Here is a 9,347-nt window from a genome sequence, read left to right as displayed (position 1 = left end):
CAGTGTTGCTTAGAGAGACCACCAGAGCCATGTAGGTGCGGAGGGATGCACACGCCTCTTGCTAGGATGAGAATTAGTTCCTGAATGGAGTGTGAGGCCTCCATCTTTGAAATGTCACTTCCTGTTGTTCAAGAAGGCACATTCCCATCTAAATTGTTTCTTAGCAGAATGCATTTGTTGCATTCTCCATGGTAGAAATTGTTTGAAATGGGTCAGAGATGTCTTTAATTTCAGAAAAGAAAAAAAAAAGAGGTAACATTTTTTGAGAGTAGGGCTCATTTCCCAGCATGGTGGCTCACAAGCATCTGTAACTCCAGTTCCAGGGGACCTGATACCTTCTTCTGGCCTTCACAGGCACCAAGCATGCATGTGTTGTACATACACAGATTCAAGAAAAACATCCACGCATAAAATGAATACATTTAAAGCAAAGTTTAAAAATCACTGCTTTAAAATGTGCCCTTTTGAAGAATACATATTAGAACCCAGCACTTCCTCTCTAAAATGAGCGCCAAGTACCACTACTCAGGAGCATCGGTGGGAACAGGGAGAGTGAAGTGACAACCAAATGCGTATTGTAGTTGGGAGATTTCACACTGATATCACTGAGCAGAAGCAGAAGCCAGAAGCGACTGTGCGTCTACTGCAGAAGAGTCGGGCATCACAGCCCCAGCACAGAGAGGCAGTGCTGGCTGCCAACATCCAGCTTCAGTCATCCCAGACATCGGCTCTGAAGTCAGCAGAACAAGGGGACTCTCCACAGGCCTGTGAAGCCTCAGTGCTCACGCCGTATCCTAGTTGAAGAAAACAGGCTCAACTCAGTTAGGTCTTTTCCCCAAGATATCAGAGTTCCCATCACAGTTGCTCAACACCATGGGCTGTGAGATGGAAACTCAGCCTTCCAGTGTCTACATCTTAGGGGAACTGTAAGTATGATACAAAACACACCCCTTCCCAGAGCCCTTCTCTGACTTCTCTTAAAGTGTGCCCAGGTCTCTCTTTTGTCTGCCTGTTACTCTCATGGGAAACTCCTCCCATTCTGGGTCGCTCTGATGAAGCTTTATCCATAGGGTGTGTTCTCCCTATGTCTCTGTCTCTGTCTCTCTCTCTCACACACACACAATACACACATATGTGCACTCACATACATGCCCATGGGCATACACACACACATACACACCAACCAAATAAAACCATAGTGGACCATCTGCACCCGAGGAACACCCCCGGAGATTGTCTTCTGCTCCCTGAGACACCCCCCCCCACATTCATGTGTGCTCACATGCACATGAATGCACACAAAAGCAGGATTTAGGTGAACACGTATGATCCAGAGTAGAGTAATAGCGTCAGAGGAACACAGCCCAAATAATTGCTTCTTCGATACATCATACGGACTTGAGCATGTAAAGCAAGCCCCACAGCAGCTGCTGGGGCAGGGGGATGCTGACAAGTATTCAGCAAAGAGATAACAGGTGCTGCATGTATCGCTGATGAGATGGGATTTCATCCATTTGAGCTCTAATTGGCTGACACACGACATCACAGACAGATCCCACACTGTCTCCGCTGCTCAGAAATAGGAAATTTAAAGAAATATGCACAATGTCTGGAAATCAGCTAGCTTAATGAACCAGAAAATTAGACCTTTCTATCTCTTTATTTAACATCCAGTTCCCTGAATCTATTTAAGTTCATTGCAAAGGTGCAAATTTTAAATAAACGCTGCTAAATTCATTTACAATAAGAACCCCCGGAATGCCTCTTGTTTTCAGAAGACAGTGTTTGTTATTAAATGCGTACTGTTTAGATATGTAAATGTTTAATCTTTCTTCTGTTATTCATAGTTTAGATTTTGTAACACTATCTCAAAGATAAATCAAAAATTTCTTCCAAGACATAGCAACGACATTCAGAGAAACAATGTCAAATCTTCCTTTCTGACTGCTGTCAATCTTTAGGTGTGGGAGGGGAGGGATTTTTTTTTTTTTTTTACCAGCAGAGGACATTTGACAATGGAGGGTGTCTTATTTGATTCTCACAACTGACATGGAAGACACTCTACATGCATCTTGTAGGTAGAGATCACTGATACCAGCTAATGTCCTGAGATGTCCAGGATAGACCCTCAGAGAAGGTTCTTCTAACTTACAGCATCAGTGGTGCTGAGACCGACAGACCCTGAGCTCCACAGGTTCATCTCAGTAAGGAATGCTGGTTATGAGCACGCGTGTCCACAGATGCCTGTGCACACAGGCAGAGTCCTAAAGAGTGTGGAGTCTACCTGCACACAAAGACACCTACGTGGACACATACCCAGACACGCGCACTCTGGATTTAATTCAGTGTTTTCTAACATGAGATCACTTTCCTTCTCTTACAGTTTAGAATTTTACTGGTTGGTTGTTGGTTTTTTTGTTGTCATGTGTTGGTTGGGTTTTTATATATATATATATTTTCTATATTCTTTGTTTACATTCCAAAAGCTTTCCCCTTTCCCAGTTCCCCCCTCCCAATATTTCCCATAAGTCCTCTTCTCTCCATCCATTCTCCTATCTTTCCCCTTCCCTTTTCTATGTCCTGGTAATCCCCTACAATGCTGGATCAAGCCTTTCTAGGATTAGGGCCCTCTTCTTCCTTCTTCACGGGAATCATTTGATATGCTAATTGTATCTTCAGTATTCAGAGCTTCAGGGCTAATTAATATCCACTTATCAATGATTGCATTCCATGTGTATTCTTTTGTGGTTGCGTTACCTCACTTAGGATGATATTTTCCAGTTCCAACCATTTGCCTAAAAAATTCATGAATTCATTGTTTTTAATTGCTGAATAATACTCCACTGTGTATATATACCACATTTTCTGTCTCCATTCCTCCACTGAGGGACATCTGGGTTCTTTCCAGCTTCTGGTTATTATAAATAAGGTTGCTATGAACATTAGTGGAGCATGTGTCCTTATTGCATGCTGGGGAATCCTCTGCATATATGCCCAGGAGAGGTATAGCAAGGTCCTCTGGAAGCGTCATGTCCAGTTTTCTGAGGAACTGCCAGACTGGTTTCCATAGTGGTTGTTGTTGTTGGTTTTTATAAGCTTAGAGTAAAACAAGCTAACAGCCTGAATCTGAATCAAATGAATGTTTTCCTTAGTATATCATGATGACTTGATTTTAGCATTAGCAATAAAGATGGTAGATCTGATCACTGACATTTAGCCTTAAGGATCATTTCAAGAAATTACTTTAAATGGCTCAAGCATTATTATTGGTTTCAAGGAGATATCCTTCCCACTTGAATCCCAAAGAATCTGATTAACTAATAGATTTCTAAACATTCAGCTATTGGGTCAAAGCATTGAAAATCTTCTAGAGTTGCTGGTCTACAGCCAGAGCCAAAGGTGAAGGCAAGAGATGGAAGGTCAAAGGTCAGCATAGCTGAGCTCTTGTTTCCATGGAATATTATTTATGTTTTGCTCTGAGGAGGAACTCTCACACTGTTCATAAAGATAAGTTGGATTTTAGTGTTACACAATTTTTCTCTAATAGTCTATACCCATTTTCATTTTGGATTTTTTTATCTTAAAATCAAGTTTTTACTTGATTATTTTTTACTATTAATATAATGGGGAGAGTGTGGGCGTTTGTGTGTCTACATGGTGTGTGTATGGAAACATGTTTGTAAAGATCATAGACAACTTTATAAGGTCAGTTTTCCCCGTTCACCTTGCATGGATTCCGAGGCTCCAACTCAGGTCACCAGGCTTACCAGCAAACACCTTCACCCTGTGAGCCACCTCACCAGCCCTCATTTTAATTTTTGTTCTTTTATAAAATAATGTTTTATGAATTCCTTAAGAATGTCAGATGAGCCGGGCAGTGGTGGCGCGCGCCTGTAATCCCAGCACTCTGGGAGGCAGAGGCAGGCAGATGCCAGCCTGGTCTACAGAGTGAGTTCCAGGATAGCCAGGGCCACACAGAGAAACCCTGTCTGGAAAAAACCAAATCCAAAAAAAAAAAAAAAAGCAAACAAACAAACAAACAAAAAAAACCAACCCCCCCCCAAAAAAAGAATGTCAGATGATTTATTTTGGTCACAGTCACTGCCCTCCCCTCCCCGTCCCGGTCTCTTCCATAGCTACCCTCTCTACCGTCATCACCTCCACAACCACTCAACTTTGAGTATGCTTGTTTCCCCCCCACCTAGTTCAGTTCGGGTTGCCCAGCAGCTCGTGGGAGTGTGACTTGCCCTGTAGTATGGCCAGCCTATCATAAACCACACATGTAACCAATGCTCCTTCGGTCGGGTTCAGCATCCTTGAAATACCAATGTGTCCTCAGCCTGCCCCCATGCTTGGCTTTTGCCCAGCCCCAGCTCACCTCTAACTGTAATTACTGCCTAGATGGACATGGGAGACCACTTCAGCAAGGCTTTCTACGCCATACTAGACAGAAGCTGTCTAGCCAGCAGAGAATATGGGGACGCCAAGCTCCCTTTCACAGGGCTAGCTGGCAGAGAGACCAAGGTGAACAGAAGAGTAAAATTGGCCCAGGAGACCAACTGAGGCTCCTGAGAAGATGAGCTTCCTGAGTTAGCTGGGAGTGTATGTGTTGGAGAATGGATCTTCCAGATGTGCTCTTATCCATGTGCCCATTTTGATATTAGCAAATGCAGCCAAGGTTCCTCCAGTAAATGGCTGGCTGTTGAAAGCCTGAGAGTGCCAAGGGCAATTAGCCAGCCAGGACCCAACAGGTACACTTGAATAAGCTCCACTTACAATTTCCCTAGATGGGGAGATATGCTTCCAAGATAACCTGAGTTCAAAAAAAATGTACTGAGGGCCAATGGATTCAGTCTGTCCCCTGTGGAACAGATTGAAGTCGGCCTCCATAGGTGATATCTGTCTCCTTGATCACCCACAGAAGCAATGATTTAATTAGGTAGGATTTTTTTTTTTAATTTCACAAAGGAGCTCTTTCCTATCGCTGCTGCGTCCACAGCCATGAATGAGTATGCTCAGGCTACAGAAGAGGCTTGCCTCTAGTGTGGGAAAAAGGTCTGGTTGGACCCCAATGAGACCAATGAAATCATCAATGCCAACTCCGGTCAGCAGATCAAAGATGGGCTCATCATCCAGAAGCCTGTGACTGTCCATTCCCAAGTTTACTGCAGGAAAAACACCTTGGCCCGATGGAAGGGCAGGCATGTGGGCCCAGGAAAGAGAAAGGGTACTGCCAATGCTCGATGCCTGAGAAGGTGACCTGGATGAGCAGGATGAGGATCCCGCGCCGGCTCCTCAGGAGATATCGGGAATCCAAGATTGACCGCCATATGTATCACAGCCTGTACCTGAAGGTCAAAGGGAAAGTATTCAAATACAAGCAGATTCTCACGGAGCACATCCACAAGCTGAAGACAGACAAGGCCAGCAAGAAGCTGCTGACTGACCAGGCTGAGGCTCCCAGGTCTAAGACCAAGGAAGCACAGAAGCTCCTGGAGGAGTGCCTCCAGGCCAAGAAGACAAGAGATCCTCAAGACTCTGTCCACGGAGGAGGAGACCAAGAAATAAAACATCCCTCATATCTATACATAGTGAACTGGCTGTGGCCTCACGTGGATCAGCCACTAAAATAAAACAAGCCTTAAAAAACGAATTCACAATGGATCGTCAAGTCTATCAATTCATCTGCTTTGTTGTACTGTAACTGCCAGTTGATTGCCCAAACAGCAGGCTGGTACCTATGAAGATGGATGTGCTAACATGTGTGGGTAATATTACTATTTATTATTATTATTAATAATTATTATTATTATTATTATTATTTCTAGAAGAAATTAGGTGGTGATGAAATGATCTTAAGGTAATTTGAAGTAAGCTAAGGAGAAAGCTCAACCAGAAAAGCCCTTACTGAATATCAATAAAGATCTAAGGGTTGATCCCCGTGTGGAGAAAGGTCCAGCCCGGTGGCCCACACTTGTGCATGTAGTGCTTGGGAGGTAGAGCCAGGCAGATCTCCGGGACCTGCTGGCCAGCTCTCCAGCCTTCTCGGCGAGCTCCATGCTAGTGAGGGACCCTGTCTCGGAATCAGTGGATGGCAACTGAAGGGTGGCACTGAGCTTGTCCCCCAGCTTTCTCAGGCATGCACACACATGAGCACACACCCCTGCATGCCCAAGTGTGCCCATGCACACATGTGCATGCACACACAGATTAGGGTATATGAGACATTATTTAATCCTCGGAGATTAAGGAAGCTTTCAATGCCGGCAGAGGAGGAGAAAATACATGTGGTAGTGTAAAAAAAGATTAAGATTTGAATTGAGTGATTTCTAACAGCAAAGGTGCAAAGCAATGGGAATGACAGGGGAATTCCCCCCTTTCTCTTTTTTATCTGCTTTTGGTCTGTGTGTTTTAGGGATGCTGGAGCTCAAACCCGAGGCCTCCCGAATGCCATTCAGGTGCGAATGCAGAGACTCTGAACTGCAACCCCAGTCCTGACTCACTTCTATGACTTTCTTCCCCCTTAAAATTGAAATGATTGGTGTTTACTGTATGCTTGCAATTCCAGAACATACTGGACCCAGATTAAAAACCAGCAAGGGGCCTGGAATCGGCCTCTGAACTGTACATGCTGTGTCTCTCTAAAACTGCAGCTTCTTCTGGTTTATAAAAAAAAAAAAAATGATATACTCGCCATAATAAGAGACTAATAGCTATGTCGGCAAAGCCCTCAACTATAAAACCTCCTAAGTGGAGTTTAAAACAGCGGGGGAGCATTTGTCTGCACGTTTCCCATTACTTCTTTGAATTGTATGAGATGAGATTATATGGCATATTTTAACATTAGGTGTCAAAAGAAGGCATAACGCTCTTAAAATATACGAGGCTCTAAACTTATATTTAGATATTTCACTATGTAAAAAGACAAGCTTGCAGAAAGAAATGAATAGAAGGGATGCACTTAGGCAATTTGGGGAGTTAAATCAAAGGAGGAAGGCTGCTAGAGGTGGTATTTCTATCCAGGAAGAGGGCATGAAGACGCATCAGCCCAGGGAAAGGCTCCGTGGGCGTATGGTATGTGGCAGATTGAAAAGAGTCAGATAACTATAAATAGCATGTTGCTACACCAGGGTTGATGCTTCCCACAAACACTCCTGAACTATTGAAAAAAAAAAGTGCCCTGCATAATCAAAGATGACAATTAGTCTTTTCTCTGTCTATTGCATTTCTGTAACATTAGCTGTTTGTGAACCTGGTTGGTGTTACACAGACCCAGGTGCCAAACTGGAGGTTTATTCTTTGTCCATGTGCTTCATAAAATTATGACTATTGTTTCATTATCCCAGGAATGACATATCTTCCACTGCCTTCTTTTTATAGACAGGAAGACACCCCGTATCACACGGCACGCAGAGCTCCGGGAACATCTTTCACAGTGTAGTGTAAGTAAATCCGCAGAATGATACATCTCTCAAAACTGCTCAAACCATGTAAATGGATCAGAGAATCTGAGTGATTCAAGGTCTCTCCATGCATTGGCTTCTCCCCTCCAGTTAGCCTCCTCCATCTCAGGCTCCTCTGCTAGGCTTCCAGTGCAGGCATCTAACTGGACAGACCAGAGCTGACATTCTGAAGGGCCCAATTGTGAGCCAGGTATCCGCTGTCAGGTTCAGTTAGCTGCAGCTGTAGAAGTGGTACCGCACTGTTTGTTTAGCTGTGGAGAGACTCTCCAAGAAAACAGTCTGGTCAGCCAGGACCCATCACTGCCAAGAGAGTTGGGCACACATAGTCAATGACAGACTCAGCCAGGACAGCGCATACTCTGTAAGAATTATTCCCCATTTCTTGTCATCATAGAAGGGAAGAAACCTGGGGACTGGAGAGATGGCTTGGCGGTTAACAGCATTAACTTCTCTTCCAGGGGTCCTGAGTTCAATTCCCAGCAACCATACAGTGGCTCACAACCATCTATAATGAAATCTGATGACCTCTTCTGGTGCACAATTATACATGCAGGCAGAACTCTGTATGCATAATCAATCATCAATCAATCAATTAATCAATGTAAGAAACTTGGTGTTATCACATCATGGAGCTCCAGAGGCAAAATTCACACTATAGTATAAGTGGATCTCCAAGTAATATATGTCTGTATCAGCCAGGACAGCACATATTCTGTAAGTCACAAGACTGTAACAGAGTCAAAGGTCTTCTACAACATAACCACAGAGAACCGCAGGAAAGGGGAAAAAGAGGAAGAAAGACAAGGCAGGAAAAAAATGATGTAAACAGATAAAGTGATCTTGATCCCCCCAGGAAGTAGTTACATGGCTTCTGTTGCAACAGAAGGAGAAGGCTGTGGGGAAGGCACTGAATGGCCCTTAAGCCCACCCAGAGGTAGCACCCATCATTTTCACCAGCGTTGCACTGGCTAAGCAAGTCTCGAGGCTATGAGAATTAAGGTGATAGCTCCATTCAGTGAAGCGCTTGACTTGCAAGCATGAATATTTGTTCAATTCCTGCAGAAATTACTTTTAAGGTAAAAACAAAAAACACCCTTCTCTGTGCCTGGAGCATGTGTTTATCATCCCAGCACAAGTGTATGTACCTGCAACATACACATAGAATATCTCCCACTCTGTGTAAGTCACTGACTAGGAACACTTATTTGTACATAACAGTGGATGTGCCTTTTTAAAATTACTGTTCCTACTCTGAGTGGACTGTGAGTCTCTGCTCTGTGAAAGTCACACATGGCTGTCTTAGTCAATATTCTACTGCTGTGAAGAGATGCCACGATCAAGGAAACTCCTTTAAAAGGAAGCTTGTGATTGAGACTGGCATACGGCCCCTGAGGCTTGGTCCATTGTCATCATGGCAAGGAAAATGGTGGCAGGAGGCATGGTGCTAGGGCCCTAACTGAGCTCTAACCTGATCTATCCTGATTGATCCATAGGTGATGGAGAGAGACTGGCCCTGGTGTGGGCTTTTGAAACCTCAAAGCCTACCCCCAATGGCGCACTTCCTTCAACAAGGTCACACCTTCTAATCCTTTCAAAGAGTGCCATTTTAGTGACTGAGTATTCCTATAGAATCATTCTTATCCCAGGTACCACAATGCTTACACTGGCTAGATTTATGTCAACTTGACACAAGTTAGAGACACTGGAGTAAAGAGAATCTCATGTGAAAAAGCGCCTCCATAAGACCTGTGAGTAGACAGGCCTGTGGGGCATTTTCTTAATTAGTGATTAATGGGGAAGGGCCCAGTCCATTGCTGGTGGTGCCATTCCTGGGCTACAGGTCTCGTGTTCTAAAAGAAAGCAGGCTAAGGACTCCTGAGCTAA

General features: G+C 44.0%; 1 pseudogene; it reads left to right on the top strand.

Annotated features, from left to right (window-relative positions):
• The first annotated feature begins 5,005 nt into the window (after positions 1-5,005).
• LOC127677572 (60S ribosomal protein L19-like) lies at positions 5,006-5,568 on the top strand (annotated as a pseudogene).
• Positions 5,569-9,347: the final 3,779 nt, after the last annotated feature.

Source organism: Apodemus sylvaticus, chromosome 2 (assembly GCF_947179515.1).
Source record: "Apodemus sylvaticus chromosome 2, mApoSyl1.1, whole genome shotgun sequence".
NCBI lineage: Eukaryota > Metazoa > Chordata > Mammalia > Rodentia > Muridae > Apodemus > Apodemus sylvaticus.
Note: the sequence above shows the minus strand (reverse complement) of the source record. Positions and strands in the feature narration are given on the sequence as shown.